Source organism: Eptatretus burgeri, chromosome 1 (assembly GCF_056783735.1).
Source record: "Eptatretus burgeri isolate ZD-2024b chromosome 1, Ebu_testis_v1, whole genome shotgun sequence".
Lineage (NCBI taxonomy): Eukaryota > Metazoa > Chordata > Myxini > Myxiniformes > Myxinidae > Eptatretus > Eptatretus burgeri.
The window spans coordinates 9,842,046-9,864,579 of NC_140961.1; the positions used below are offsets into that span (position 1 = coordinate 9,842,046).

General features: G+C 46.9%; 1 long non-coding RNA gene across 7 annotated transcripts in view; it reads left to right on the forward strand.

Annotated features, from left to right (window-relative positions):
* Positions 1-22,534, forward strand: part of LOC147033838 (uncharacterized) — a 143,431-nt gene that overhangs the window by 68,396 nt on the left and 52,501 nt on the right. For 6 of the 7 annotated variants that reach the window (XR_015055593.1, XR_015055596.1, XR_015055600.1 and 3 more), the window contains 3 exons: positions 2,796-5,213; positions 9,259-9,403; positions 19,852-19,996. This is a non-coding gene — a long non-coding RNA (uncharacterized LOC147033838). Of the gene's footprint in view, positions 1-2,795; positions 5,271-9,258; positions 9,404-19,851; positions 19,997-22,534 lie in introns of all 7 variants that reach the window. The other variant, XR_015055595.1, reaches the window with a different exon arrangement.

Below are 22,534 nucleotides of genomic sequence, written 5' to 3' on the forward strand. Positions count from 1 at the left end.
CCCAATTCAAATGACTCGGTATGAATACTTCTTTAGATTTTATACAAAATCATTCTCCGGAATTGTGGGTAAACAGGAGAAGTCCCACATTATCACACAGGGTTTTGTTTTGGTGCAGGCAAAAGTGTCTCAAACGTTGTACAAAAAGCCCATTTTAGAGTGAGATTTGTGTTGCAGTATAAGGATGTGGGAAAGATTAAAATGAGGAAAGCTGGAAGATTATTAGAAACTGTAACTGGAAGAACCAAGACATGTGAATCCAAGGCCGTGCCTTGGAATGCTGTTGCTTGATTATGAGATCGCCCGAGATCATGGTGAAGAGGACTCCTTCATTTGTTCAAATCGCTTGAAAAATCGATTTCAACCAGTAAGACATCAGAACGGTACAAAAATAACTTTTTATCTCGAATTCATTGGTTTTGTTGGAAATGTTTGGAGTCAAATGGAGTTATATGGGGGCTGGCAGGGTAGCCGAGAGATATGCACACCTCTGAGTTGTCTAGCCTAAGTTCGAATCCCGATTCAGGTGTAAACTGCCACCATAGTGGTGTTTCACGGCATGGCAAGGCTACTCCTGCTTTCAACACTGCACTACAAAAGAGATGTTTGTCTGTCTGTCGCCATTTTTTTCAGAGATGGCTGAACGGATCTTCGTCAAACTTTCAGAGGTTCATCAATGAGTGTCGGGGAGTGTTTTAGGGGGGAACGTTTTTTGAAAAATTCGAAAAAGAAAGTTGGATTTTTCGGGATTTTTCTTAAATTGTTCTATAGTTGTCTCAGCTTTTGTAGCTATGTGAAAGGTAATAGTAAATTATCTCCAAGCGCATTCTTTAGTGGGTGTAGGGAAGGGTTTTTGGCCCCCCACAAAAAAATTATTTCTTCAAAATGCTTACAGGAGTGGAACAGTACCATACCGGACAACGCCGGGTCCCCCTGCTGGTGTTTAACACCTCGAAGTTCTATCTTATGCAATTTCACACAATTTGGCCAAAAGGATGCTAAGTATAAGTTCAAATAAACTATTCAACTGAATTATTCTGCTAATTCAAAATCATGTCACCAAGCATCCACACATGCATCACCAAACTCGCCGATGAATTCAACGAGAGCTCAGTCGTCATTCACCGATCATAAACCTGCACTGATAATGGAGTTTTCAATCACTCGATGGACACAATAGATTGTCGGAGCATCTTCAAGGTTAAAAGCAATTCCATTTTCAGACTTTACATGATCAATGGGTAATCAAAATGCATGAGTTATCTTTGATTGAATTACGCCAAGCAACATGCTTTTGCTAAACTGCATAAAAAGTTACTAAAAATACATTCGCATGAGATTCCTAGAGCCAAGCACAGAGATTGTGAACCAGCTCCCTAAGTGGTGTTTATTTGTAGGCCTTGCACGTGGTTCAAAACCCGAGTGTGAGATTTCCGAAATCGTGCGGTATTTATAGAACAAGCCTGGTAAAGAAGCGAAACAACTACATTCACACAGTGTCTCTGAACTGACCTAATGGTGGTGGCGCATATTTTGGCAAAATTATCACCACCTAACATACGTCTTCACAAAATATCAATCTCCCGCTCCACAACTACTTCCTTAACGACCCCAATTATTCCCAACTTCTCGTGAAGGTCGGTTGAGGAAGGCCTCTGGCCAAAGTCTTTCACGAACTAGCTGGCCAGGCTTGGCATTTATCTCGATCTGGTTAGAATTTTGAAATGTGTTCAGGTTGTTGGTGATAACTCACATTATCTACACGTCGTCAGGTCGTACCTTGTCTGTGAAACCTCAATCCCCTCCGTTTACAGTCAGATTGGGAATCAAACCCAGACTAGACAAGTTCCAAGGTAAAGGTAACTTCACCAGCACCAGCCTTCACCAGTGACAGTAGTCCTTCGAATGATAGGAAGAGGTCGATAATTAAGTAATTAATTGAAAATGTAATCGATGTTTGTATGTCCATCACATATCGTGAGATTCAGTCATTTCACGAGATTGTGAATTGAATGAAAAACAACGATGTTTCATCGTTATTTAATTTATAACCTCTTTACGTGTCTTAACGACTCTTAATTAAGGATAGGGGAAGGCTTAATTGTTTCTACAATTAGTGCCTCCTGTTTTTAATGGTATCTCAGAGTTTCTTTGATCCCCCCCCCCCCCCAAGAGTACGAAACCACCACTTAGGTTTTTTTTTCTGCCTATTTATTCTGCCAATGTCTGAGCTATACATCAGAGCCGGCTGGGACTTTCGGAATGAAAATTTGCATCAGTAATGGGAATACAAAGTCTGCCGGGTTGACACAGTTTTTTGACCTTGACTTAATTTTTTAAGATCATGACCTAATTATCGAGAGCGGAATCTCAAAGACTGCTTGGCCTTCCAAGATGTTCTTGCATCATAATGGTGCACCTACGTTGAAGTTGTGCTCATGATATTTGATTAGTGTCCGTGACGTACTATTTCTGACTGTGACCTAATTAACAAAAAAAAAAACACCTTTTTGATTGTAACTTCAATAATTTTCCTGATTTTCATGATGAGTTTTATGGATAGATTGTAGATGGGGACACATTTTCTTAATTTACAATTTATCCCGAAAAGTTGAAGGTTAAGGTCACATGGCGGTCTGAAAAAAAAAAAGATGGCCATCATTTGATAGCGGCCGCTGGGGGAGCCTTATCCTTGGCGATCGCTTTGTGATCGCAGACATCGAGTTTAAATTGATCATAATTATTTAATTAAATTATTTAATTCTTAATGCGATTATTGCCCTCTTGCTTTGAAGAATGGGAAATAAAGAATTGTTTGAAGAATTGAAAACCTCTGGTTCTGGTTCTTGAGCGACGGTGGCGGTTCCTCTTCAGGGTCTACGCCGACTTTCTCAAAGATAAGTTTTCCGGTCGTTTTTGTCGCGTTTTTACTGTCATTTTGTTCTCTTTGTGTTTCTCGTTCAGTCTTGTGTTTAAACTTGTGCTAATTGTTGAGTTTTCGACCTCTTTTCATGTCGGGTTTCCTTGAAGCCTCCCCTTCTTCCTATTCATGTGCGTGATTGTGTTTATTGTATTTTCTCCTTATTATCATCAGCTTTTATTTTCTCCACTTTTTCCTCCACCTTCCGTCTATCTTTCTCAACTATACCCTCCGTTTCATGTCTTAAAATATGTAAAATACAACAAAAAAAACCATTTACTCCTCACCTGAAACCCAACGTAACCACATGACTTCCTGTGCCGACTTTTCTTCCTCCTTCTTCGGCCGATGTACCATCTACTTTTGTCAACCCACATTCACGATTTTTTTCTTCAACCTTTCCTTCACCTAATCTTACACAATCTTCATCAAAATAAATAAATAAAGAAAAACGGTCTCTTAAAATGTTACAACTTCCTCTTTCACACGTGTGGTTCTCGGGATTGTATCGTAATGCACTACTGTTGTTCTTCTTTAAAAGACTGTTTTCAATTGGACCTTTACTTCATCCCGTGTCTAAAATGTCCCACTGTTAGAATGTTTCCTTTCTCCATTCTCTTAATTCACCCTAATTGCAACCCTCACGTAATGTCTTCAATCACATCTCTGACTTAAATAGTGAAAAAAATCCCAGTTTGCAATGCATGTTCGTGTTCCATCAATCGTCCCTTTTTCCAACTTCAGTGCCAAGTCACTCCACCTCCTTATATATACCTCCTCCTAACCCCTCACCTGTTATTCCCTCTCCTTACCCCTCCCATGTTGCTCCTCTCCTTACTCCTCCCATCTTGTCCCTCATCCTACCTCCGCTCTTGGCACCTCTTCACTATCTTCTGCTTCAGTATCAGCTCCTCTTCTGATGTCCCAAACTGTGTGGTGTTCTCGCATCTGTGGGCTCCATTCGAACCGAACAGATATCCCACTCTCTCAATCAGTCCACTCAACATTTCAAACATGCTCCTTCCTTCCTCCCTGCACACCTCCCCCTTTTCCCAACCCCTCAGATATTGTACCACCCTCTGCCCACTCTCTTTTTCACCATACCTCAACCAAGTCTCATTCTTCCCCTCTCCACACCTCTCCCATCGCCCTCCTGCACCATGGCTGTGCCTGCTCTCATCGCCTCTCCTCCCTCTCAAAGCTTCCCTCTCAACCCTCCATTGAAAAGCAACCTTCACACTCTTCCGCCTCCAAGCCTCCCTCTCACCTTTTTCAAAAACTCCCCCCTCACCCTTCTCCCTCAACTCTCCCTCCTCATCCTTCTCCCTCAACTCTCCCTCCTCACCATTCTCCCTCAACTCTCCGCTCTCGCCCTTCTCCTTCCACACTCCCCCCTCACTCCTCCTTCCCAAAGTTGCCCCCCTCACATCCACAAAGGTGCATCCTTCCCCCACCCTCTCTCTTCCACCTCATCGCTCCACCTCCTCCCATCTTCAACTGCCCTCTGCCCCCTCTCTTATTACTCCCCACGGTACATCAACCCATCACCACCGAGCCTTTTCTCCATCTAATCCAGCTCTCTCCCCAAGCTTTTCTGCAATCCTCCATGCTCTTTCAATTACTCTCTTTACCTCCCCCCACCTCCCTCATCCTACCCTCCCCCTCCCCTCCCCTACACCCAAAACCTCCTCCCCCTTCCCTCGTCCTTTACAGTATGGACCTCAAACATCCAGGGCCTTCACGCAAACCTGACAAACCTTTCTACACAAGTTGCCACTGACAACCCAGACATAATCTGCTGAGCAAACTTTCCTCCTTCAAGGCGTGTCTGACTCCCTTGTATCTCTCCCTGGTTACTCCCTCCTTCAAAATGGCTGAGCTGAGCCTCGTTCTGGCAGCAGAGTTGCTCTCTTCATCAAAGACTCGAATCCTCACTTTCCATGCACTGCCCTCTCTCCCCCACACCCCCAGGAATACCTCTGGCTACGGCTTCCCCTCCACTCCCACCTCATGTTTATGTGTGTGTTGTGCAATCCACCAAACAGTGATGACTCCATTTGCATCTCTCCAAAAACATGGATCAGCGTATAGCCTCTCATCCCAACTCTCTCTTCCTCATATGTGGTGACATCAACTTTCATCATGGCAGTTGGTTGGGTGTCGGTACCTCTCTCCCCTGCCATGGCACTTCAGCAAAAAACTTCTGTTACTCATTGGGACTGACACAATCTGTCAACTTCCCGACCCAGATCTCCGGTGACCCAACCAATGGGACTCCAGCTCTTCTAAGATGGTGAGAATCGTGATCGGAAAGCTCTTGGTGAACGTCATCTCAGGATATGCCCCGCAGGTCGGTTGAAGCGATGAAGAGAAGAACATGTTCTGGTGTGCGATGGAGAAGTTGATGGAAAATGTGAAAGATGAGGAAGTTGTCGTGGTTGGAGGACACTTGAATGGACATGTGGGAAGGAGTTCAGACGGTTTTGAGGGAGTCCATGGGAGTTATGGATATGGTGTGAGAAATGGAGAAGGTGAAAGGATCTTGCAGTTTGCTGATGGAGCTGATTTGTTGATCTGTAATACTCAATTCCAGAAAGCGGATAATAAGCTTATTGCATACACGTCAGGTGGGTCGACGCCAACCATTGACTACCTGATGGTGCGTCGGCGAGATAGGGGAAACCTCCGGGACACAAAGGTGATCCCAGGGGAGGAGACTGTTTCACAGAACCACCTGGTTGTCTGCGAAATAAGGGTGAAAGGTGCACGGAGAATTCGGCGGGTGAAGTACCAACCGAGGATGAAGGTGTGGAGGTTGAAAGAGGCGCCAATGAAGGAAGCATTAAGAGAGAGGCTGAGTATGGTTGAAGATGATGTGGTTGAGCTTGAAAGTGGTTGGATGTCAATGAAAGATAGTGTATTGGGAGCCGTTGGTGAGGTATGTGGATGGACAACAGGACCACCGAGGCACTCGGAAACATGGTGGTGGGGTGATGAAGTTGGAAAGACGATTGAAGAGAAGAGGAAGAAGTTCAAGTAATGGCAAAAGGCGAAGGGTACGGTGGTAGAAGAGGCAGCACATGAAAGTTATAAGGAAGCCAAGAAGGCTACAAAGAAAGAGGTAGCAAAGGCGCAGGAGGCCCATAGGAAAATGTTCGGAGAACGTTTGGATTCTGAAGAGGGTAAGAGAGCGGTATTCAGGATTGCAAAGCAGATAGTGAGAGAGAGGTTTGATGTGACGGGGGTGAGTTTCTTGAAGGATGAAGTGGGACAAATCGTTGTGGGCTCAGATGGAATTAAAGGAAGATGGAAGAGATATATGGAAAGGCTGTTGAATGTAGAAAATGAATGGGATAGCAACATCGAGAGTAACCCAGTTTTCGGACCAGCAGAGAAGATAATTGAGAAGGAAGTCGAGGAAGCTATAAGAGCAATGAAGAGTAGAAAAGCAGGAGGGCCGACGGGAGTTGTGTGAGATATGATGAAGGCAGCGGGAAGTTGGGGTGTGAAGAGAATGACAGAGATCTGTAATCTGGTGGTGAAAGAAGGCCGCATTCCAGTGGATTGGGAACTGAGTACCCTCGTCCCTCTGTACAAGGGGAAAGGTGACCCTCTGGACTGTGGCTCCTATAGAGCAATAAAGTTATTGGAGCATGGAATGAAGGTATTGGAAAGGGTGTTGGAGAAGAGGATAAGGAAGAAGGTAAAGATTGACGAAATGCAGTTTGGATTTGTGCCAGGAAGAGGAACGACAGATGCAATTTTTATTGTAAGGCAGTTGCAGGAGAAGTACATGGAGAAGAGGAAGAAGTTGTTTTTTGGGTTTGTTGATGTGGAGAAAGCATTTGATGGGGTTCCACGCGAAGATGGCGTGAAGCTGGAAGGTGTGAAAACATTTTGCTATCTCGGAGACATGCTGAATGGAGAAGGTGGATCAGACTCTTCGACGGTTGCTCGAGTGAGATGTGCATGGAAGAAGTTTCGGGAACTGAGTGGCGTGCTGACTAAGAGGGGAGTGTCGTTGAAGCTGAAGGGAAAGCTGTATGCTACATGTGTGAGGAGTACGATGATTTATGGGAGTGAGACATGGGTACTGAACATGGAGCAGCAACAAAGGCTGGAACGGGTCGAAATGTGAATGGTTCGATGGATGTGCGGAGTATCGTTGAGAGAGAGGAAGACAGATGATGACTTGCGGAAGACGATGGGAATAGAGTCTGTGATGGAGGTTGTGAAGAGAAACAGGTTGAGATGGTTGGGTCAGGTGTTGAGGAAGGATATGAAAGTGACTGGGTGAGAGGAGTGTTGGAAATGAGTGTAGTCGGAAGTAGAGGACGGGGAAGACCGAGAAAAACTTGGCTAAATGTGGTGGAAGAGGAAATGTGGGCAAGGGGATTAAGAAGGGGAGATGCAGAAAACAGGGTAAAGTGGAGAAGATTGTCATGGGGCTCGCAAGGCTAACCCCTGCTTTAGCAGGGAAAATGGCCTTTAAATGCTTGTGTGTGTGTGTGTGTGTGTGTGTGTGTGTGTGTGTGTGTGTGTGTGTGTGTGTGTGTGTGTGTGTGTGTGTGTGTGTGTGTGTGTGTGTGTGTGTGTGTGTGTGTGTGTGTGTGTGTGTGTGTGTGTGTGTGTGTGTGTGTGTGTGTGTGTTACCTTGTAGCCTGGAATTATATTGCATTAAATCACACTTTTCCACCTTTATTTACACAATGCAACCTATAACATCCAAGTGAAAAAAATACAAGTGAAAAAAATATTCCACAAATTTCAGCAAACTAATTAAAAATACAAAACTCAAATGTTTTGGTTGGATAAGTGTCCACCACCGTCCACTTGGTGGAAGCACCTTTCACAACAATTACAGCTGCGAGTATGTTGGGATAGGTCTCTCCCAACTTTGCACACCTTGATTGGGCAATATTTTCCCATTTTTCTGTGGAAAACTGTTCAAACTCAGTCAAGTTGCATGGGGAGCGTGAATTGACAGCAATCTTCAAGTCATGCCACAGATTTTCGATTGGATTTAGGTCGGGGCTCTGACTGGGCCACTCAAGGACATTTATCTGTTTGTTCCTTAGCCACTCCAGTGTAGCTTTATCTGTGTACTTTGGGTCGTTGTCATGGTGAAAGGTGAACTCTCAGCCCAATTTCAGCTTTTTTGCAGAGGGCAGCAGATTTTCCTCTTGGATTTTTCTGTATTTTGCTCCTATCCATTTTCCCTTCTATCCTGGCAAGTGTCCCAGTTCCTTCACAGTAGGGATGGTGTTCTTTGGGTGATGTGCTGTGTTGGGTTTGCACCAAACGTAACATTTTGGATTTATGCCAAAAGTTCCATCCTGGTTTTGTCAAACCACAAAACATTTTGCCACATGGTTTCAGAATCTCCAGAGTGGTTTATTGCACACCTCAAATGGGAATCAACATGGGATTTTTGAGTAATTGCTTCCTTCTTGCCACCGTATCATACAGGCCAGACTTGCGTAGTACTTGGGATATTGTTGGCACATGCACACAGTGACCAGTCTTTGCCTTAAAGGCCTGTAGCTCCTTCATAGTTGCCTTTGACCTCTTGGTGGCATCTCTGATCAGTCTCCTTGCTTGTTCATCCAGTTTGGAGGGACGGCCTGAGCTTGGCAGGGTCTTGGTGATGCCATATGCCTTCCACTTCTTAATGATTGTCTTAACTGTGCTGCAAGGGACATCCAAGTCCTTTGAAATATTTTTATACCCATCCCCTGATCTGTACCTTTTCACAACTTTATCCTGGAGGTCTTTTGAAAGGTTTTTAGGGCTCATGGTTGAGTCTTTGCTGTGAAATTCACAAACCAGCAGAGGAAACCTCCAGGAACAGCTGATTTTATTCTAAAATAATCAGAATCACCACAATTTAACACAGGTGGAGGCCAATTAACGTGGTGTGCATGATTTTGAAGGTGATTGGTTACACCTGAGCTAATTTACAATTGCTATTACAAGGAGGGTGTCGACACTTATCCAACCAAGATATTCTAGTTTTGTATTTTGAATTAATTTTCTGAAACTTTTATATTTTTTGTTTTTCACTTGGAAGTTGTGGGTTACGATGTGTAAATAAAAGTGGGAAAAGTCTGATTTAATGGAATTTAATTCAGGGCTATGAGGCAACAAAAGGTGAAAATTTTTGAAAAGGGGGTGTAGACTTTCTATGGATGCTGTATAAATGGGTTTCAAAGATTATGTTGTAGGATGCTTCAAGGATGACATGGCATTTTTATTGGAGTACTTGTAAAAGTAGGTCAATGCTGAAGTTTTGTGCAATGTTGTTATGTATTAATGTACTGGTACCCTGAATTGTACAGGAAGTGACATCAATGCTGGTGAAGACCAAGATGGTGTCCTTGGCAAAACAAATACAGCAGCCAACAGTCACATGTACTGAGTAGAGGAGTGGCGTATTATCAAGTTTCTTTTGAAGGAGAGCATCAAACCAACTGAGATTCACAGGTGACTGTCTGTCTAACTCGGTGACGTTTTTTTCCCACTTATTTGTGTGTTTTTATGGTACAATGAGGTTGAAAGGGCTGTGGATTGATGAGCGATCTTGAGCGTTCGAATGTGCAACCAACGGCAGTCACTGAAACATTGAATGTGTTGAAGAGTTAACCTGGGATAATCACCGGTTTCGTATCCATAAATTGGAGAAAAATCGGATGTCAGTGTTTTAAGTGTGGAAATATTCATTCTCATCTGAAATTCAATCAGGTTGGTACAAAGTGGCGACAAAAGAACCTCAAATTTGATGAAACCTTAGGTTCTTAACCAGCCTTGGAAGCATAACCAACTTCTTCACCAACCTTTAACCAACCAGCGTCGGTGGCTTAATGGTTAGTCCGCGTGTCCTGAGTCTGAGAAACTGGCGGTTTGAACCCCAGCCGAGTCGTATAAAAGACCTTAAAAATGGTGCGAGCTGCTTTATTGATTGATGCTCACCATCTAAAAAGGATAGAGCATGGGCAAACAACTATAGGTCGGTGATAATATTAAAAGCACTGGTTTTATGGACCTATGTCCTCCTCCTGCATCAAAGTTCTGAATAAGGCAACTCGTATTATGATCACCATTATCATCACGGTGGTCTTTGCATCAAATATCCTGGAATGCTTAGTCGAGAAAAGAAGAGGATTTCTTGAAGAAGATTGTGACGGGTGATGTGATCTTGGTCCATCATTTCATGCAAAGTCAAAGTGAGATAGCATGGACTACAGGCATTCTTGGTCCTCATGACCAAAAACATTCATGATTAAGCATGTGGTATTTCATGAACATAAAGGGGAAAACCATCAATGTACAGTAGGACAGTGAGGTGTTACCCAATTAGGTGAGATAAGCAATTCCCAGATTAATGTCCAGACAATTCCCAGTATGTTGTCTCATGGAGGGACTTTATTGCCTGATAATACTCACCATCACATGGCAAATGTAATTACAATTACTCACGTGGGAGATGATTTGGGAAGATCTAAACCATCCCTTGTGCACCGCAAACTCATCACCATATGATTTGCATCTCTTTCGACCATTCAAACAACATCTGGGTGGCTTTAAGTTTACAAATGTTGAAGATGTCAAAGCTCATATCCTGAAATGTCTGTGTACCTGTCCTAAATATTTTTTACTCTGATGACATTAATCTTGGTGTTACCACATCAATGGGACAAGTGTGTAGGGGTATCAGGAGAACCTTGAGGAGTAGTCAAAGCATTATAAACCTCTTTATACTTTTTGATTTTCTAGAATAAATAGTCCATGTCATCCTTAAACCACTGACAAGTAACATCGAATTTGATTCAGCTATTGATAGATAAATGTGCCCAACCAAATAAACTTGACACTTACACTCTCAGATATGATGAGCTCTAAGGTCACGTGATAATGTGACATCATCGGAGCACTTCCCGCAATATATACGACATGCATATATTTTTTTTGTAAACACTGTCGAGGCTCGTATGGGAGCGAACACACAGACACACACAACAAGGGGAGCAAGAGACAAGAGGGGTGGGAGAATGAAGGAAAACCCAGTGGGGAACAGAAACATGAGATTTGTGGAATGGAGAGGGATGGGGTGGGATACACAGGGAAAACAAGATGGACACAACAGGGACTTTCAGGAAGGAAAACAGGGAATTTGAAGCAGGTGGGTTTGGAGTGGATTAACGGGGGAAGAAAAGATCAAGGTTTTGGATGGAGGAAGATAAGAGGTGGGAGTGAACAGCTGTTTTGAAGACCTTGAACGAAGAGTGGGATTGAAAAGTGTGGGAGTTTGTTCCAAAAGCGGCAAAAAAGAGGAACGAAAGAGTGAAGATGAGTAGCAGTGACTCTTGATTTTGGAAGTTTTACCAGTAGGGGTTTGCTGGTGTACCTTGAGCACCCCGCAGATATATGGGGGGGGGGGGGGACATATATCTCAAACAGAGCAGAGGGGATGAGGCTGGAGAGGAGATGGTAGAAGACAGACAAACAACCAACCTGCCTGCGGTAAGAGAGTGAGAGACGCAAAGACTCAGCCTTATCACGGGAGACACCAATGATCCTAAATGCCTTGGTTTCGACAGAGTGAAGCCAAGAAAGGTGAGAAGCAGCAGCAACAGCCCAGAGGGGAGAACAGTCCTCCATCAGGTTGTGGACGATAGCTTTGTATGTGGTCAGGAGCTCAGGTGTGCCAAGGAAGGACACTGCATGACGTAGGATGCCCAGTAGGCGACTGGCTTTGGAAGCCAGCTTAGAAATGTGGCTTTCCCAAGAAAGGTCATGGCGGATAGTGAGACCCAGAAGCTTGAATGAAAGGACTTCTTCCAGAGGATTGTTGAGAAAGTAGATGGTGGGGGGGGGGGGTTCGAGACGGTCTTTTCAGAGAGACAAAGTGAGAGTGTGACATTTGTCAGGATTGAAAGACATGTTCCATGTGTTGGACCAGGTTGTGATTTTATCCAGATCTGTAGAGTAAAGAAGCTGCTGCTTGCCGATCTGATGGACGACGAGATGGTACAGCAGAGGGTGGAGTCATCAGCAAAGAGATAAAGAGGATTCTCCAAAGTCAGAGAGATCATTAATGAAAATCAGAAAAAGAACAGGGCCCAGAACGCTGCCTTGAGGAATTCCAGCCTGGAGAGGAAGAGGGGATGAGAGAACTCCATTAACGGTTCTTGGCTGCGACAATGACGAGAATGTTGGCTGCGACAGGAGAGGAAGTCGGCGAGCCATGAATGGAGATGTCCTTGGATACCATAGAAAGAGAGTTTGGTGAGCAGGGCAGGGTGTCAGACCGTATCGAAAGCACGCGATATGTCTCGGGATATGGCTCTCATTTCATGGCTGGCATTGAGGATCTCCATCCATTGTAGGGAGAGTAGAAGTGTCATATCCAGGGTCGAGTGACCTGGTCTGAAACAAAATTGATGAGCAGAAATCAAGCCATTGGAGAAGAGGAAGGATTTAATGTCTGAAGTGATGATGGAGTCCAGAACTTTGCTGATGATTGGGAGAAGTCTGATTGGTCTGTCGTTGCAGAGATCTGTTTTTGCACCTTTTTTATGCAGAGCGGTAATGTTAGTTGATTTCCAAGCAGATGACCAAGAGCAAATGAGAGGGTGAATATAACAGAGAGAGGGTGAGCAAGAGCAGCAGAGCAGGTTTTTAGGACACGTGGGCAGATGCCGTTGTTTCAGGACAACTGCCTCGCCACAACATTTAGTGTAACATTGGCGGGAGGAAGGGTATGACAAGTGAAGACGAGATGGGATAAATCTATGCACGAGAGAGAGCAAGTTGTTTTGAAAGAATTCTCAGGACGAGTTCATGTCGGAGGAAGTAGAGAGGGGAGACCAGTCTTGAAGTTTGATGGCTGCTTGAAGTCCCTGCCAGTCATCCTGAGTGATATGCCAGACTCGACGGCACTGAGGTGGTTCTCTAATAACAGCCAAAGAGATGTTTACTTTGACAAGCACGTGGTCAGATGAACCAATTGGAGCTGAGGGAGAACAGCAGATATTTTAATTGAAATTGGTCAAAATCAGATCCAGAAGAGATGGAGTACCATTGGATGAGATCCGGGTCAGGAAGTTGACAGATTGTTTCAGTCCCAATGAGTTGCAGATGTCTTTTGTTGAAGTGCCATGGCAGGTGAGAGAGGTGAAATGAAAACGAGAGAAGAACCTTCAGAGTGGAGGCTTTATTCCATTTGATTGAAGCCGCTTCTACGGGCACACCAGGGAATACAGGCGCAGCAAGGAGTACATAAGCAGTAAGGTACACACGTGCAACTAATCACCGCAAAATAAATCAGTATAAGCCCGGAGTCCGATATACTCTCAATTCTCACCATTCAATGAGCACCAAGTGAACCGCCGCCGTAAACGACAATGCCCCTGGGACAATCCCCCCGACCGAGCGGAACTTTAGCTTTATCTATTCCGTGCTCGAGCCGTGCAACATGTGATCACACGTCACGACCTTCAATTCACCACATTCTCCCCGTATTTAAAATGTAACTCGAGGCCCAACTAACGCACCATGATTACTTCAGCGCTACAGGAGTATACATTTCAAGCAACGCGAACTATCTAAGCTACAGAAGCATACATGCCAAGCAGTGAGGATTATTTTGAGTTGTAGGAGCATGGTAATGAGCATCGATATATTATGTAACGAGCATATAGGAGCATGAGCATCGAGGATGCCGATAATCCCCTTTACAGATTGAGTCGGCGAGGGGGTATTATCCGTCGATCTCTCCGGGAGTAAATGGCGGTTTCACTTGAGGGAGGCTTCCGATCCTCTTGGTGAGCCTCGACTCGTGCCGGGGATGACTCCCCGATCGCTCTCGGGTGGAACGCGGCAGCTCCGTCACCACCATTCTCGGGTGGAGTTCCTGGGGGGGGGGGGGGATGTCAGAGGGAGGAGCGCCAGATGGTGGTGTACCTGCGGGAGGAGTACCTGAGGGAGCCAAATGAAGAACCGACACAGTGGTCTCCCTGCCATCCGGGAGCCTGACATGAGCATACTCTGGATTAGTATCGATGAGTTCGACCTCTTCCACCATGGGTTCATACTTGCTTTGTCGTACCGGGCGCTTCATGAACACTGTTCCGGGATGGGTTAGCCAGTTGGGCACCGATTGGCCATCAACATAACGCCGCTGGTGAGTAAACATTCGTTCGTGAGGAGTTGCATTGGTGGACGTGCAGAGCAAAGAGCGTATGGAATTCAGAGCGTCGAGAAGGGTAACCTCCCACCGCTCGGGCCCCAGTCCTCTCGATTTCAGCGCCAGAGTTACGGCTTTCCAAATAACTCCATTATATCGTTCCACCTGCCCATTACCCTGTGGGTTGTAACCCGTCGTTCGACTAGTTGCTATGCCGTGCTCTAATAGGAATTGTTTTAGCCCGGCCGACATGAAACACGGCCCTCTGTCTGAATGTATGTACGAAGGTTTCCCAAACATAGCGAAGAGGTCAGACAGACATTTCACGACAGTGCCCGAGGTCATATCCGAGCATGGAAATGCAAAAGGGAACCTTGAATATTCATCAACAACAGTGAATATGTATCTGTTGTCTGTCTCGGTCGGCAGGGGCCGTTTGAAGTCAATGTTTAGTCTCTCGAAGGGAGAAGTGGCCTTGATCAGTCTGCCAGATGCCGCGCCATAGAATCTGGGTTTTAGTTCAGCACAAACAGGGCATGAAGCATTCATTTGTTTAATATCTTCAATAGAATAGGGAAGGTTCTGTCTGCGCACGAAATGTGCCATTCTGGTTACCCCCGGGTGGCAAAGAGACACATGGAGGTCTTGCAAAGCCTGACTGATTGTCGCCGAACAGTAGACCCGAGAGAAGGTGCCTGCAGCAGGGTTTTCCCTCCCGGGCCGGTAAACTATGTCGTAACTATAGCAGGCTAGGTCTATCCGCCATCTCATAATTTTTTCATTCTTAATTTTCCCGTTATTTTTCCCATCAAACATGAATGCCACGGATCGTTGGTCCGTAACGAGCTTGAAATGGTTTCTCAGTCAATAGTGTCTCCATTTACGTTGGGCTTCGACGATGGCGTACGCTTCCTTCTCTATTGCCGAGTGTCTCTGCTCGCTTCCAGAGAGAGTTCTCGAGAAGAACGCGACGGGTCGCCCAGACTGATTAAGCGTAGCAGCTATCGCGTGATCGGAAGCATCTGTTTCCACAACGAAGGGCACCGAGCTATCGATCGATAATACCACGGAATTACTGATATCATCTTTGAGGCTGTGGAAAGCTTTTACAACAGCGGCATCTGGTGGAAAGTTTTTGCAATGCACTAGGGGATGTATTTTCTCGGAGTATTGCGAAATCCATCTTGCATAGTAAGCGAACATGCCGATCACCCGGCGCATTGTCTGCAGGTCCTGAGGTGGGGGTAGCTCACGAAGTGGGCGCAATCGTTCAGGATCAGGCTTAATCGTGCCGTCGGCTATCGTGTAGCCGAGAAGGTCAATTGACCTTGCCGAGAATAGGCATTTCTCGTAGTTGAGGGTCATATTATATTTTCTAGCAATGCTCAAGAATCTGTCCAGATTCATGTCATGTTCCCCCTGATCCCTACCGCACACTGTGACATTGTCCACGTAAACAAAAGTGTCTTTGAGGTTTTCATCTGAGATGATGTCGTCCATAACCCGTTGGAAGCAAGCTACTCCATTCGTGACACCGAACGGAATCCTCCTTAATTTGGTAGAGGCGTCTACCTGCCTGGAATGCGGTGTAAGGTTTGTCTTCCTCTCGGATGGGAATTTGATGATAGGCGCTTCGCAAATCGATGGTGCCGAATATCTTATAATTGGCCACGCGTTCGACCATCCCGTCTATGCGCGGCAAAGGGTAGGCATCGAGTTGGGTGAAACGATTGACCGTTTGGGAATAATCGACAACCATTCGTTTCTTATGATTCTGATTGGCGGTGACCAACACCTGTGCGCGCCATGGCGAATCGCTCGGTTCTATAATTCCTTCTTCCAGTAATCGCTTGGTCTCTGAAGTGATGAAGTTCATATCAGCAGTGGTATATCGCCACGATTTGATCGCTATCGGTTTACAGACCGGCGAAAAGTTAGCAAACAGCTGGGGGGACGTTACCTCTGCAGTGGTCAAAGCATTTAAAATTAGATGAGGTTTGCTTCCTCCAAAGGGTATTTCGATGCTCGTGTGCTGCTTGAGGACATTATGACCCAGAATTACGTCTGCGCATAAATCGCGACGCACCAGTACCCTTACATCCCGATGCGTGTACCCTTTTACGTCCAATTCAACATTGCAGTACCCTCGTACGCGGGACTGTAGTGATGTGGCGGCCATGCATACCGTATTGTCTGTCGGGTGGATCTTCCATTTCCTGCCCTTCACTAGCGAGCTGTTGATGAAACTTTCAGAGCTACCGGTATCAATCAGAGCCTCAGCCATATGCCCGTTAATTCGTACGTTGATGATAGCCTTGGATAGATTCCCCGGTGAGGCTACAGTTAGTTTCTTTTGTGAGTAGAGAGCCGCAGAAGTGGGTTTATTTCTCCTTAGAGTAGATTTACATACCCTGGCATAATGCCCTTTCTTGTCACAATTCATGCATGTGGCATCTCTGGCGGGGCATTTGTGGCGGAGGTGTCTTTTGTACCCACAAAAGAAGCATTTACCAACCGGAGTAGTTGCTGAGGAGTTTGACGAGGTCTGGGTATCCGACTCCTCGGGTTTTTCTCCATCCCCTGTGTCAGGCTGTGTCTGTGTCTGTGGGGTTCCTTGAGTTTCCACCGTAGCGGCGTTCATTAGCAGCATCGGTGTCCCAAATGACTCAGATTGCTGCTGGGCCGTATCCATCGCTCGAGCCTGATCGACTACCTTTTCAAGAGTGGGTTGCGCTTTCTCTAGTAAGCATTGCCGTATGTGGGCTGATCTGAGTCCTTGGATAAATGCCTCCCGTGTCGCTTCCTTTCGGTGTTCCTCGGCGTTTACGGCCCGGAAGCTGCCATCTTTTCCCAGCTGTTTCAGAGCTTGCAGGAACTGATCGATTGTCTCCCCGGCTGCTTGCTTGCGTGTGTTGAGAAGATGTCGTATGTATACCTCGTTCTTGCGCTTCACGTAGAGCGCCTGCAGCACGTCGATCGCTGCTTCGTAGGTGTCACACTCCGAGAAGAGCCTGTATACGCTGGGCGAGACATGATTCACAAGGGCGGCCAATTTGTCGGCTCCCTCTTCGATGATGGTCAGATAGTGTGAGAAGGAACGGAACCAATGCGACCATTTCATTTCTGAGTCAGTCGCGTTTGGGTCTGCGTCGAACCTCTCTGGTTTGTAGATCTTGTCCATCGTTGGTTGAGAGAGCCGAGAAAACCAAATGGAATAAATTGAAATGAAAACGAGAGAAGAACCTTCAGAGTGTAGGCTTTATTCCATTTGATTGAAGCCGCTTCTACGGGCACACCAGGGAATACAGGCTCAGCAAGGAGTACATAAGCAGTAAGGTATACACGTGCAACTAATCACCGCAAAATAAATCAGTATAAGCCCGGAGTCCGATATACTCTCAATTCTCACCATTCAACAAGGACCAAGTGAACCGCCGCCGTAAACGACAATGCCCCTGGGACAATCCCCCCGACCGAGCGGAACCTTAGCTTTATCTATTCCGTGCTCGAGCCGTGCAACATGTGATCACACGTCACGACCTTCAATTCACCACAAGAGGTACCCACACCTAGCCAACTGGCATGATGACAATTGAAGTCACCACATATGAGGAAGAGAGAGTTTGGATGAGAGGATGGAAGTTGGTCCATGTTTTCGGAGAGCGAGATGTAACTGGAATCATCATTGTTTGGTGGAGGGGAAGCCGTAGCCAGAGGTATTCCTGGGGGTATGGGGGCGGGGGTGGAGGTGAGGGCAGTGCATGGTGAGTGAGGAATAGAGTCTTTGATGAAGAGAGCAACTCTGCAGCCAGGACAAGGCTCAGGTCTGTCATACCGGAGGAGGGAGTAACCACGATGAGATACTCGGGAGTCAGAGACGTCTTGAGGGAGGAAAGTTTCTGTTAAGCAGATTACATCTGGTTTGTCAGTGGCAACCTGTATGGAAAGATCTGTGAGATTTGAGTGAAGACCCCGGATGTTTGAGGTCCATACTGTTTGGGAAGAGGGTTTTGGGTGCAGGGGAGGGAGGAGGCTGGTAGGACGATGGAGTAGGAGGGTATGTATGGAGAGTTATTGAAAGAGTGTGGGGGATTGTCGAATTGCTGGGGGAGAGGGCCGGATGAGGAGGAGAAAAAGCTCGTTGGTGATGGGTTAATTTACAGTGGGGAGTAATTAGAGGGGGCATATGGCAGTTGAAGATTGGAGGAGGTGGAGTGATGAGGTGGAAGAGAGGGTGGGGGAAGGAGGAACATTTGTAGATGTGAGGGGGGTGAGGGGGAAGATTGGAAGGAGAAGGGTGAGAGGGGGTGAGGTGAGGGGAAAGAGTTGAGGGAGAAAGGTGAGGGGGAGTTTTTGAAAAAGGTGAATGTGAGGCTTCGAGGGGTAAGAGTGTGAAGATTGCTTTGAGAGGGAGGGAGACGATGAGATCAGGTACGGCCGAGGTGCAGGAGGGTGATGGGAGAGGTGGGGAGAGGGGATGATTGAGACTTGGTCCGTGGTATGGTGAAGATGAGAGAGGGCAGGGGAAGGTACAAGATTTGAGGGGTTGGGAAGAGAGGGAGGTGGGCTGAGAGGAAGGAAGGTGCATGTTTGTGGTGATGAGTGTTCTGATTGAGAGAGAGAGAGAGAGAGATATCTGTTCAGTCAGAATGGAGCCCACAGATGTTAGAACATCACACGGTTTGGGACAACAGAGGAGGACCTGATATTGAAGCAGAAGCCAGTGAAGAGGTGCGAAGAGCGGAGGTAGGATGAGGAGGAAGCTGGTAGGGGTTCGGGGGAGGTATATTTAAGGAGGTGGAGTGAATTGGCACTGAAGTTGGAAAAAAAAAAAAAGAGGACGATTGATGTTACACGAACATGTGTTGCAAACTGGGATTTCTAAATTTTAAAATCAGAGATGCCATTGAAAGACATTACATGAGGGTTGAAATATAGGTGAATTAGAAGAATGGAGAAACGAAACGTCGTTACAGTGGAACGCTTCACAAACGGGATGAAGGAAAGGTCCAATAATTGAAAACAGGCTTTTGAAGAAGAAGAAGAAGAAGTTTTGCAAATTCTGATATAATAATGAGAACCACACGTGTGAAAGAGGAAGAGACCATTTTTATTTTCGATTTTTTGATAAAGATCACGTAGGATTAGGTAAAGGGAAGGTTGAAGAAAAATCCTGAAGGTACATGATGAATGTAGGTTAGTAAAAGTAGTAAATGGTGGGTCAGCAGAATGAGGAGGAAGAAGAGTTGGTACAGGAAGTCACGTGGTCATGTGGGGTACTACGTGAGGTAAAAGGTATTTTTTCATTTTTTTCAATTTTAAGACATGAAACAGAGGGTATAGTTGGGAAGGATAGAAGTGGGGTGGGGGGAAAAAGTGGAGAAAATAAAAACTGATGATAATAAGGAGAAAATACAATAAACACGATCGCGCGCATGCATGGGAAGAAGGGTAGGCCTCAAGGAAAGCCGATGTGAAAATACATCGAAAACTCAACAATTAGCACAAGTTCTAACACAAGACCGAAGTAGAAACACACAGAAAACACAGATATAACACAATGACAGTAAAAACGCGACAAAAACTCCTGGAAAACTCGCTCCGTCGCTCAAGAACCGGAACCGGAAGTGGTGATAATCATGTGATCATCAAGTCAATGTTGATAATCATGGGAAATAATCTTACTAGTATTGATTTTGTTTGCATGGAGTGTGTTAAGAATCCGTTTGCCCTTTTGCTGTATCAGTTTTACTTCGTGGAAAGCTGAATTCCAAGGAGAACAATGATAATTCTGATGAAGAATCCATCTTCGGAGAGCGGTTGAAGGACGGTGATGGTCAGGGGGACCCTCCAGAACCTCACCATGATGAGAGGACTTTCTTTAGTCACTGGTATGAATATTGTCTGATATTGTATCTCTTCGGACGACCATATTGTGACGTATAAAAAGAAAATGTTTATTATGAATTGTTATTTTAACTTTCATTGAAAATATCATTTACACGTCCCAATCGTTTGTTTTACAAAGCAAATTACGTTATTGTGTTTGGGTTTTCTTTTTGCAAAGGTGTGAGTGTGAAAGACGAAAGATTAGGCCCTTGAGGTATGCACACCCCCTCTGAGTCGTCTAGCCTGAGTTTGAATCCAGACCCAGTTGTAAACTTCAGTCCTGGTGTTTACATGCAAAGCGATTCATCAATGTATGCCATCCCTTGGAAGGATGTGAAACTCCAGGAATCGTCAGTTAGCATTGGTCGTTGATGGACATTAAAGACCTTTCTCTTTTGCTTTGGCAAAGAGTTAACCACGTTGGTATTTGTTTTTGTCATAATTTTCCACCCAGGCAGAACACTAATTTGTGCTGAAATTAGTGAATACATTTCCTTTGGACATGGGCTTCTTGAAGAGCAGGCAAGCTATTTCCCAGCACCCTGAAGAAATTGCAAATGTCTATCCTTACATTGCTGGGAAGGCAACTGCAAACCGCCCGGCACGACCAAACCGCCCGGCACGACCAAACCGCCCGGCACGACCAAACCGCCCGGCACGACCAAACCGCCCGGCACGACCAAACCGCCCGGCACGACCAAACCGCCCGGCACGACAAAACCGCCCGGCACGACCAAACCGCCCGGCACGACCAAACCGCCCGGCACGACCAAACCGCCCGGCACGACCAAACCGCCCGGCACGACCAAACCGCCCGGCACGACCAAACCGCCCGGCACGACCAAACCGCCCGGCACGACCAAACCGTCCGGCACGACCAAACCGTCCGGCACGACCAAACCGCCCGGCACGACCAAACCGCCCGGCACGACCAAACCGCCCGGCACGACCAAACCGCCCGGCACGACCAAACCGCCCGGCACGACCAAACCGCCCGGCACGACCAAACCGCCCGGCACGACCAAACCTCCCGGCACGACCAAACCGTCCAAACCTCCTGGCACGAACAAACTTCCTGGCATGACCAAACCGTCCGACACGACCGAACCGTCCCGCAGGACCAAACCATCCGGCACGACCAAACCGTCCGGGACGAACAAACTTCCCGGCACGACCAAACCGTCCGGCATGACCAAACCGTCCAGCACGACCAAACCGTCCAGCACGACCAAACCGTCCGGCACGACCAAACCGTCCGGCACGACCAAACCGTCCGGCACGACCAAACTTCCCGGCATGAAAAAACTTCCCGGCACGACCAAACTTCCCGGCACAACCAAACCGTCTGGCACGACCAAACCGACCAAACCGTCCGGCACGACCAAACCGACCAAACCGTCCGGCACGACCAAACCTCCCACCATGACCAAACTTCCCAGCACGACCAAACCGTCCAAACCTCCTGGCATGAACAAACTTCCTGGCACAACCAAACCGTCCAGCACGACCAACCCTTCCGGCAGGAACAAACTTCCCGGCATGACTAAACCGTCCGGCACGACCAAACCGTCCAGCACAAACAAACTTCCCGGCACGACCAAACTTCCCGGCACAACCAAACCGTCTGGCACGACCAAACCGTCCAAACCTCCCGGCACGACCAAACCTCCCAGCATGAACAAACTTCCCGGCACAACCAAACCATCCGGCACGACCAAACCGTCCGGCATGACCAAACCTCCCGGCATGAACAAACTTCCTGGCACGAACAAACCATCAAGCACGACCAAACCCTCCAAACCTCCCGGCATGAATAAACTTCCCGGCTCAACCAAACTGTCCGGCAGGACCAAACTGTCCGGCACGACCAAACCGTCCGGCACGACCAAACCGTCCCGCACGACCAAACCGTTCGGCACGACCAAACCTCCCGACATGAACAAACTTCCCGGCACGACCAAACCGTCTGGCACGACCAAACCGTCCAAACCTCCCGGCATGAACAAACTTCCCGGCACGACCAAACCGTCTGGCACGACCAATCCTCCCGGCATGAACAAACTTCCCGGCACGACCAAACCCTCCGGCACAACCAAACCTCCCAGCATGAACAAACTTCCCGGCACGACCAAACCATCTGGCACGACCAAACCGTCCGGCACGACCAAGCCGTCCAGCACGACCAAATCGTCCGGCACGACCAAACCGCCCGGCACGACCAAACCTCCCGGCACGACCAAACCGTCCAAACCTCCTGGCATGAACAAACTTCCTGGCACGACCAAACCGTCCGGCATGACCAAACCGTCCGACACGACCGAACCGTCCGACACGACCGAACCGTCCCGCAGGACCAAACCATCCGGCACGACCAAACCGTCCGGCACGACCAACCCTTCCGGGACGAACAAACTTCCCGGCACGACCAAACCGTCCGGCACGACCAAACCGTCCGGCACGACCAAACCGTCCGGCACGACCAAACCGTCCGGCACGACCAAACTTCCCGGCATGAACAAACTTCCCGGCACAACCAAACC